We start from the raw sequence: 11,002 nt of genomic DNA, 5'->3' as shown, positions 1-11,002 counted from the left end.
CTTATGCAGCTGAAACCAAACTGAAATGAATATAAGGGGCAAATAGTAGAAAAAAAATCATTAAAATTCAACTTGAAGAGTGTGTAGGAGAGAGATGTTTTGTTCTGCTTTACCTGAGTCATGGTAGTTGTGCAAAAAGAGTTGGTCTTAAAACTCAGGCCTCTTTTGGTATGTGTTGGTTCTGTGTCCCCCTAGCTGCTCCCCTTTACCCTCTCCCATCCTGTTACCTCTTCATTCACAAGAGAAGCAAAACAAATTGAAAAGATCTCCAACAATTGTCCCAATAATTCATTCATTTATATAGACATTTCTTCATTCATTCATTCATTCATTCATCCATCCTACCAATATTTACTGAGCTTTGATTATGCACCAGGCAGTTTCAGGTACAGGGAATTAAGCATACAATACCCCCTTCCCTTGTGGGGCCAACATTTATTTGAGGGTTGACCAAGTATTGTGGCAGGTGAAGTCATTGCCTCTTCCATATCCCTTGCATTAACCAATTCAGGGTGCTTTGGTAGATTTTTTTTTTTTTTTGAGACGGAGTCTCGCTCTGTGGCCCAGGCTGGAGTGCAGTGGCCGGATCTCAGCTCACTGCAAGCTCTGCCTCCCGGATTTACGCCATTCTCTTGCCTCAGCCTCCCGAGTAGCTGGGACTACAGGCGCCCGCCACCTTGCCCGGCTAGTTTTTTGTATTTTTTTAGTAGAGACGGGGTTTCACCGTGTTTGCCAGGATGGTCTCGATCTCCTGACCTTGTGATCCGCCCGTCTCGGCCTCCCAATTTGGTAGATTTTTAACTGTCTTATCTCCATTTCTGTGTCTGAAGCCCTTTTTCAGAATCCTGAAAAGCCACTTTACCTGAGCACCAAAGGCACCCCCAAAGTGCAGGAAAAATATTGGTCCTGAGAGTGGTCCTCAGCCAATGACTCTTAGGAGTTGGTCTTTAAACACTCCAGCTTCCTCTCTTTTTGGATGAGTGTTATCCCGTTCTCCTGGCAGCTCCTTGGGATGAGCTTCAGTCAGCCACCGTGGCAGTTAGCTTAGAGACACACACTTATCGTTGCTCTGTTGCTTCCTCACTGTTGGTGTTTCCTGCAACTCCCAAATAACCACTTATACTCAATTCCTTGTCTCAGAGTCTGCTTTTGGGGGAAACCTGCTAAAATTGTCATTTTTTACATGTATTACCAGATTTGTTCTTGCAAAGACACTGTGATATTATGAACTGAACATCGCAATGCCTACCTGATGACACACTTTTGGAAAAAACAAAACAAAACTGCCTACATCTCCTGCCGATGGGCTTTGAGCAGGCAACTGTGCTTTATACCAGTATTCACTGTCCTAGTTGATGGGACCAAAGGAGGGTGTGGATCAGCTGCAGCCAATCCTCAGGCTGGCTCTTTGGTAAACAGGGGCCTGCCAAGCATGAGATCCTCACTCTGGGGATATGAACTGAGACATGAAGAAAGAGTCAGCAGGGATTGAGCAATTGGAGCTAAAGCAAAGAACATGTCATGAACTAGAGCTGGGCTGGGAGATGCCAGCAGAGATTGAAATGATGAGAAATCAGAACCCATGTAGTAGAAAAGACAGAGACAGGGTGAGGAAACCTGTGAGTGGTATGAGAAGCCCATGGATGCAAAAGAAGCAGAGACGTGTAACAGAGTGGAGTCAAGTTCTTCACCGGGGGACAGTGTCAGGATCTACCCTGGCCTCCACCAAGGTCCTGGAGGGCTGTTGAAGCCACTCAGCTTGAAGTAATGGCCTATAAGGCCTGGTGCAAGCAGAACTCCAGCACCCATTACTTCTGTTCTGATTTTGTAAAATATCGATCTCAGAAGGCAGTTGCCAAGTTTTGCTTTTAATTGTGAGTGCAAAACTAGATATAGCCTTGCCTATTGAATTAGAATACAAGAAATTCCAAACTTTTGTTAGAACTGGAAGGGAAACCAAAGGCTCCTTTAATTCAGGGGAGGCAAGTCGATTTCATCTCAAGGGTACATGCTTATTGATGGATGGACCTGGAGACTTTCTTGAGAATTCTGAGGCTGCCCCGGGGCACAGTGGGAAGAAATGCTGCTATCTATTAGCAATGTCTGTCACGAGTTTGGAGAAAGACAACAACTTACTTTCTACCACCCATCCAGTGTGGAATCAGAGGCTTAAAGGATTTAGGTGATTTGTCTAAAAGTCACACAAAGCTGATTATTGGAATTCCTGGGGCTGTCTTCTGACTTTCTACCCAAAAGATTCTCTTATGGCTTTCTCATACAGCTAACTTTGGCTCTTTAAAACTGTTTTAGGAAGCTAAGAATCCTTTCTCATAAGACCAATTTCTTCTTGTTATATGAGAAATTATATGTACGGCCCTGCGAAAAGTTAGTTGGACTCACATTTATGTTTTTGTAGGTGGGTTTTAGTTCATAATTTAGAGTTGCCAGATTTAGCAAATAGGAACACAGGACACCCAGTTAAATATTTGAGACAGATTTCTGCTAAATGATTATGATGTGAAATTTATATTTGAATCTTCTGAATTGTATCTGGCAACCCTAAAGGGAAATCAGGTGGGCAACTCCTTGTGTGGACACACCTTGATATATTGATGGATATATGGCTTCTGGGCCCTGACCTTCTAGTTATTGTTTGTCAATATTCTGACCAACTGGGACATCTCAGGAGGCTGTGTTTTAATTTTAGTTCTGCATGTAGTAAGACCTGGATGTTTTCTGTAGAAAATCCTTGCAACTCTCTGTATTGTTTTGGAGTAAAAACAATAGTAAGACCTGAGTGTTTCTGTTTCAGTAACAATGGGGATGCTCAGTGGTGCCAAATTTGTTATCTGAAATTGTGGTTGGAATAGATCACTGAGACTTTGTTTTTTCTTGTTTATTTCCACCAAGGCAGCATCTCACAATCTTGTGAAAAGTAGCACTTTTGTAATGAAAGAGCATCTATGCAACCCCTTAGAGTTTATGATTTTTCTCCTTCTAGTGCTAGCAGATCATTTTTTGGAACCCTGACTAGATTGGGCAAGTCTTTACCTCAATAAGTTCTGCCAGCTCCATGATGGCACTGGAGTAAAGCCATGAATTCAGTCTTCTTCATATAGCTGCTCATAAATGCCTTTGCCATCTGACAAACGCATTGGCTCTGAATGACTTCATACTGTAGTAACCCATTGGGTTTATAGTTCTGGACTAAGAAAAACTCAATAAAATGATGTCAACTCAAGACTCATTTCCCTCCCTGTTCAAGTTAGGAAGAAACAATTTAAAAACATATAAACTAGTATTATTTGGTTGGATTCTTGCTTTAAAAAATCCTCTGCAATAGACATTCAGGTATGCCACCAGGAAACTTTAAGAATGATATTGTGTTTTACAATTCAACTCCTAAGAGTTTTATTTCTCTCTCCTTAGACATTTTCTCTGCAATTTTTGGAAACAAAATAATATGCAACTAGCCTAAGAGCTTACATAAAAATATTTTATGTAAAATGAGTAAAATGTTTATTCTAAAAATCAAAAATAAAGATTAAAAGACTAGAGATTTAAACTTCCCCATTAATATTTTAATTTAGACTTTTTCTATGCATATGGGCAAACAAACTTTAAAAATGAAATGAGTACTGAAAGTATTCCTTAGTCATCTACTTTGTTTAGTTAATATTTTGTGAATATCTTATGGTGCTAATACATTTCCATACTCATTTTTTTAAAGAGAGGATTTCCCTATGTTGCCCAGACTGGCTTCAACTCCTGAGCTCAAGCAGTCCTCCCCAGCAGCTGGAACTACAGGTGCAAGCTCTTGTGCCTGGTGGTGCATCCTCATCATTTTTTATGACTCTATTTCATTGGATGAGTGTATCCAGCTCATTTTACCCATATTCAGGTTATTTCTCAATTTTCCATATTGCACGCTTTGCTGCAGGGCTCTTCCTGCAATTAAACCGTTGCACACATTATTATTTTCTGCAGTAAATTCTTAGAAATGGAAGACTTGGTGGTTTTTGTGTCTTAGACAACATTTTTAAAAATCCTGGCTATAGTAAAAGAGAATTTGGATGAGGGAACAGTTTCTTGCTCTTCCTGTACACCTTCCAGGTTGGAGTCTCTTTAACTTGGGACTCTCACAAGGGAACAGATATCATACCTGAAATGAGGAGCAGCTATGGGGTCATTTCTGTAAATAAAGGTCAGTTTATTTACAGGTCAGTTGGAAAAAGTAGATTCTGGGGGCTGAGTAGACTCTCTCACCATGACAAGACTGTACAGATATGGTTCACAAGTGGTTCTCAATTTTGGCCCCCCAGGAGACATTTGGCAATGATGGGAGATATTGTTGCTTGTAATGACTCACGTGGTTGGGTGGAGATGCTACTAGCATCTAGTGGGTGGAGGCCAGGGATGCTGCTAATGTCCTGTGATGCACAGGACAGCCCTTAAAGAAAGAAGGATCTGGCTCAAAGTGCAAGATTCCTACCGAATTTAGGAAACAGTGATCAGGAGCAGAAATAAAAAGTGATCAATGAGTCTCTTGAAAACCATGGTACAGCACTGCAAAATTTTGTTTTTTTTTTTTGTTTTTTTTGTTTTTTTTAAATTTTCTCTTTCAAAAGACTCTCCAGTTACCCAATGTATTTGGCATGTCTCAGGCTGATCTGGCTTGTGGAATGTGTGGTCCTACTTGCTCCTGGTTTCTGTTAGGATTAATCTTGATAAGAATGTGTAGTATGTATAGAGGAATTTAGACTGCCTGGATTTTTCTAAGCATAATAGTACAACGATGATGCTAAAAGATTGCCTGAGTTCCTTTTGTGGAACTAAACCAGATGCAAAGGGTCAGCATCTGTCCCTTTGGGGCCAGTCTCTGTTCCTTGGGCAGAGCAAAGTAGGTTGTTATATTCGGGACTCCTTAGAGTTTGCTGAGCTGCATGTTCTGGCCGCACTGAATATTTTGATCATGAGTAAGCCAGTCATGATTGTGACAGGCTTAGCTCCCAGCTAAGGTCACAGGAAAATGATGTTTACTAGGATCAAAGGAAGATAATTGAGGATGTTGCATTTCCTCCGTAATGCAATGATCTTGCTGTGAAAACATGTCTTAAAGAAGAGGCCTTGAGAGACACGGGAGTGCAGGTGGGTGTGTGCTCATGACAGGGCTTGGGCATTGGAGGGGGATGGGCAGGGCTAGAATATCCCACATTTATTAAGGCTTGTCATGGGCAAATTGCTCAATTGCTCTGAGCCTCAGTATTCTCATCTCTAAAGGGGTAAGAAGAGCATTTAACTCATGATGAGCTGGAAAGATACTAGGTTAGAATCTTGAACTCCTAAATCTCCACCAGCTGCTTGTTGCTGTTGCAAGTTTAGGAGAGGGTTTTAGAGAGGGACACTCTGGCAAAAACCCTCTGTTCATCAGTCCAAGGACTTCACTCCAAAATCCCATGCAGTTTTTTTGTAAGTGGAGCTGGACCACTTCTGAGACTCAAGGGTTCCTTGTGCATAAATTACACACAGCTCTGGAAAAATGTCCCTTTTGCTCTATGCATTCAAGGAACCAGTAAAAACAGAGAGCCAGTTTTATTGCATACGTTGTGTGGAGTTTTAGAGAGACCCTAGAGAAGGAGAGATCTGGGAGGGGAGCCGTGTGCTGGTTGATTGCCGTTGCTCCCACCGTCTCTCCTGGCTCCCATCCATTTTGTATCCCTGTCTGTTCTGCGTTTTGCCCAAGAAGCTCATCTCTGTGCACTGCATCACCAAGACTCTCTGGGCACCTGGAGTCACGGGGTTTGACCAGTGAGGGGTATAAACAGGGGACTGAAAGGTAGAAGAGGGTGGTCAGGGGATTCGCAGTCCTGGCTTCTTCCCTACTTCTGGCAGTGGCTGAGCTCTTCTGCAGGTGTAGCTCCTATAGGCTGGTCCCTCTCCCAAGTCTCTAGCTCTTCACTGCACTTTGTAACCACCATTGCCTCTCCTCCTTATGGAGTCTCACTCTGTCGCCCAGGCTGGAGTCCAGTGGCGCGATCTCAGCTCACACCATTCTCCTGCCTCAGCCTCCTGAGTAGCTGGGACTGCAGGTGCCTGCCACCACGCCTGGCTAATTGTTTTTTTTTGTTTGTTTGTTTTTGGTTTTTTTTTTGCTATTTTTGGTAGAGACAGGGTTTCACTGTGTTAGCCAGGATAGTCTCGATCTGACCTCGTGATCTGCCTGCGTCGGCCTCCCAAAGTGCTGGTATCATAGGCTTTGGGATGGTGAAACATTCCTGCTGTTGCTAGTCCTGGGATACTTCAACATCCCTGCATGGTTTTTTTCACCCCACCGACACCTTTAATACAGTTGTTTCATTCGACCTTCCATAGTGAAATCATTTTGAAAGTGTCTGCTGCCTTCTGCCTGAACACTGATAGGCACATCCTGGAGAGAGAAGAAGCCCTAGAGAACTTGATATGTAGCCTTGAGAGTCTTTGAACTTCTCCATTCTGATGCTGAAGCAGCATCCCAGAACTTGGGAAGCTTCCATCCCAATGTCCACATTCTTTTCAGTTTTTTTTTTTTTTTTTTTTTAAGAAAGGAAGAAGGTGAGAGTGGTGCTGAATTCTCTCTAGAGGTTAGAATGCGCCACTAACAGGGGGTTTTCCTGAGGATAAAATAAAGTACCATGCTGAAAGGATCCAGTATGGTGCCATTTACTAGGCACACAGTAAATGGTAATTGCTGGTATCATGAGGCACTGACTAGTGATCTCTCAAGGAAACAAGAAGGAAAACATGAAGTCAGCAATGCAGTTAACAACTGAGGGTAGCTTTTCAATCTCTCCTTTCACGGCTGTCATTATGTGTTGGCCGAGGAATGAATTGGATTTACGGGCTCCTTTTTTTTTTTTTTAAAGAAAAAAAGCTTTTATTTTAGGTTGGGGTATACATGTAAAGGTTCGTTACTTAGATAACCTCGTGTCACGCGGGTCTGTTGTACAGATTATTTTATCACCTAGGTATTAAGCCCAGTACCCCAATAATGATCTTTTCTGATCCTCTCCCTCCTCTCATCTTCCACCCTCGAGTAGACCCCAGTGTCTGTTGTTCCCTTCTTTGTGTTCATGAGTCCTCATCATTTAGCTCCCACTTATAAGTGACAACGTATGGAATTTGGTTTTCTGTTCCATGTTAGTTTGCTGAGGATAATAGCCTCTGGTTCTATCCATGTTCCTGCAAAATACATGATCTCATTCTTTTTTATAACTGCATAGTATTCCACAGTGTATATGTACCATGGATTCTGTCATTGATGGGCAATGACAGGGTCATTGATTTAGATTGATTCCATTTCTTTGCTATTGTGAATAGTGCTGCAATGAACATTTGCATGCATGTGTCTTTATGGTAGAATAAGATATATTCCTCTGGGTATATACCCAGTAATGGGATTGCTGGGTTGAATGGCAGTTCTGTGTTTAACTCTTTGGGGAATTACTGTACTGCTTTCCATAGTGGTTGAACTAATTTACACTCCCATCAACAGTGTATAAGTGTTCTCTTTTCTCTGCAATCTCAAACTGGCTCTTTTTGATACCATAAAGATTCATCTCCAAGGATGCTCTTCCTCTTCTTTTTATAATTGTCTAAAATAGCTGCATATGTTATTGCCTATTCTAGGGTATTGATGTCGAAAATCAGAGAGTTTGAGGGGGAAGAGGAAGTATTTCAGTTGGAAATAATTTATTCTTTCATTAAAAGTAGCCATTGGAGATCAGCATTATGACAGCCTGTAGGATGAGATCATCACAGATGCGAGGCTTTTATAGTATGAAATATTTAGTCAATTCTGACCAAATGTTATCAAAAATTAGATTATTTCAGGGACAAATCATTCTAGCAAAACGTTTATTTTGCATCATGCAGACACAATAAATGTGGTTTTGATTTTATATGAAAACAGCTTAGGAAATCTCTAGTTAATTTTGTCTGCCAATTAATTAATTTCTCTTTTTCTTGACCTGGAATCTTCATTTTCCTTTGAAAAATAATCTCTTCCTCCTCCTACCACCTCTGTCCATGTGATTTAGATGAGATGGATTTTTCTCTGAGCTTTAGGGCTGGGTTGTGATGTAAGCCTGGCCAATGGCAACATCACATTTCCTCGGCCAATTGTTGGTTGAGGGATAGGCTCATGATTCAAGCAGAACCAATCAGAATCAAAAGACTGTCATTTCCAGGTTATTTCACTGGAACTGTTGAGAGAGAGAATTTTTTTCCCCCGCTAGGACTGCAAAATACAAACCTGAGTTGCTGGAGGCCATCTTTGCAATAAATAAAGGTAAGACCCTTCCTGAAAGTGAAGCCAGCAATGTGGGGAGCTGCTCTGTAGGAGGGAGAGGGATAAGGCCCTGGTGACATTGTTTGGGTCATTGCTGTTTTTTAAGCTGGGAAATGGCATGCACATTTTCATTTTAAAAGGATATACTCAATCTAGTGTGGAGGATGGATTGGAGGGTTGTGGTTGGAGGCAAAGGGCCAGTTACAACGTTTTTCACAGATCAGGCTCTGGGATTTTTGTTATTTCAGTGAGTTTCCTTTTACTTGAACCATGTTGAATTGGAGCCTGGCAGTTATAATCTAAATAATATTAACGTACAAGATGATTATAGGATTTTCCTGTTGTGACACCTCCCCCGTTCGACTCTGACCACATGTGTAGATTGTGACTGAAAAGAACTTGTCACTAATTAATCCATCATAATTTTATTGAGCACATACTATAGCAGTCATCATATAGAGTCCTGGGATATAAAAATCTATAGGGCAAACAAGCTCTCCATCAGATAGACAAATACAAAAAATATATGAGCAAGGTGCCAGCATGGTGGTTAAGAGAGTGGGCTTTGGAGCTTCACTGCCTAGGACTACTGTGCCACTTACTATTTACTCCACATATTTCATAACCTCTCTGCCTCTCAGTTTACCCCTCTGCAAAATGAGGAGAATAATTGTTGTGAGGACTGTCTTAATCCATTTGAGCTACTGTAACAAAATACCAAAAATTGCATAGATTATGACAGAAATTTATTTTACGGTTTTGGAGGCTGGAAAGTAAGATCAAGGTGCCAGCAGATTTGGTGCCTGGTGAGGGCCTGCTTCCCCATTCATAGATGGCCATCTTCTCACTGTGTCTTCGTGTGTTGAAAGGAGGTCTTTGGGTCCTTTTTTAAAAAAATAAGGACAGGAGTCCCATTTATGAGGGTAGGTCCTTCATGACTTAATTGCTTCCCAAAGGTCCCACCTTCTGACACCATCCCACTGGCGATTAGGTTTCAACATATGACTTTTGAGGCTACACAAACATGCAGACCATAGCAAGGACCAAGTAAGCTGATATATGTAAACCACTCAAAAAGTGCCCAGTGAAAAAAGTGTTTGCTATTGCTACCATGACTATGCATTGGTTCCCAGATGGCAAGGAAAACACACGTGGTCATCTGTAATTCTCCTTAGGCACAGGGGAAGGGAAAGATTAGAGAAAAGAAAGTAACTTTTGAGCTGAACCTGAAAAGGTGAGGCACCCTAGGGCAAAGTACCCTAGAATTGCAGTTATCTGCATATTCTTGGATAATAATTGCATGTGGGTGACTTTTGAAGATGTGGCTGTAAAAGTTTGCAGAAGCTACATCCTCAAGGGCTCAATGCACCACGCTAAATGATGCTTTTATGAATGTTGGGTAGGATAACATCTTTTCCAAGAGATCAAATAATAAAAGGGCTTAAGTAAAAACAGCATTTAACAGTTACCGTAATTCAAAAGTCCAAGGGAAGAGCTGGCTATAGGTATGTCTGGATCGGGGTTCAGATGATGATTCCAAGAGCCATTTTCTCTCTTTGTCTCTCTGCTTCATCTGTGCATGGGTCTATTCTTGCATGGTATTATGCTCTGTGGTGGTAATGTAGCTGGTGGAGGTTCACAGGCTCAAGTCCAATGGAAAAGAAGAAGATTCTCTTCTATAGATGTCCCAGCAAAGTTTCATTGACTCTTACAGAGTCATCTGAATCAATTATTTTGGTGAGTGGGATGCTATACTCTGATTAATTAGGCTAGAGATTTACATACTGGAAGTGTCAATTCCACTAAGAAGCTCATAGACTTAGCATGTTAAGGAAGATGGTCCTTCAGAAGGAATTAGGTATGGATACCAGAAAACAATATGAAATATACACCTGATGGCAAACCTATATAAGTTCAAAACACCTTTTATAGTGGAGGGATTGGGAGGGTCATTGCTGTTTTTTAAGCTGGGAAATGGCATGCACATTTTCATTTTAAAAGGATATACTCAATCTAGTATGGAGGATGGATTGGAGGGTTGTGGTTGGAGGCAAAGGGCCAGTTACAACGTTTTTCACTGATTGAGGGAATTGATGATGAATGTATGAATGACACCTTTCACACCGGGAATGGAAAGGTGCAGTGAATCAGATATATGCATTCAGTGGCTGGAACCATAAGAATTTTATGCTGGGCAAAATTCAGTAGGGAAGGGAGGGAAGACATTTAGCTTGCACCTTAGGGTTTTGGCTTTGATGCAAGGTGAGTAATGATGCTATTTACTTAAAGTGGAGCTATACAGAGAGAGAGAGACAAAGAGAGAAGCCTAATGATGTGGTTTGGATGTTTTTGTTCCTTCCAAATTTCATGTTGATATATGACTCCCAATGTTGGAGGTGGGCCTAGTGGGAGGAATTTGGGTCATGGGGGTGGATCCCTCATGAATGGCTTGGTGCTGTCCTCATGCTAATGAGTTTATGTGAGATCAGGTTGCTTAAAAGTGTGTCACCTCCCCGCCCCACTCTCTTGATCCCTCTCTCATCATGTGATAGGATGGTGGCACCCTCTTCATCTTCCACCATGATTGGAAGCTTCCTGAGGCCGCACCAGAAGCAGATGCTGGCACCATGCTGCTTGTATGACCTGCAGAACTGTGAGCCAAAATAAACCTCTTTT

General features: G+C 41.7%; 1 long non-coding RNA gene across 1 annotated transcript; it reads left to right on the top strand.

The window, feature by feature from the left end:
• The first annotated feature begins 5,110 nt into the window (after positions 1-5,110).
• Positions 5,111-10,936, top strand: LOC117085166. The gene is made up of 3 exons (XR_004437832.1): positions 5,111-5,148; positions 8,274-8,326; positions 10,879-10,936. It is a non-coding gene; the product is annotated as an uncharacterized LOC117085166 (long non-coding RNA).
• Positions 10,937-11,002: the final 66 nt, after the last annotated feature.

The sequence above is a fragment of the Trachypithecus francoisi genome, unplaced genomic scaffold (assembly GCF_009764315.1).
Source record: "Trachypithecus francoisi isolate TF-2019V2 unplaced genomic scaffold, Tfra_2.0 Lachesis_group1, whole genome shotgun sequence".
NCBI classification, from domain to species: domain Eukaryota; kingdom Metazoa; phylum Chordata; class Mammalia; order Primates; family Cercopithecidae; genus Trachypithecus; species Trachypithecus francoisi.
The sequence above is the reverse complement of the archived record's forward strand: the minus strand, read 5'-3'. Positions and strand labels throughout refer to the sequence as shown.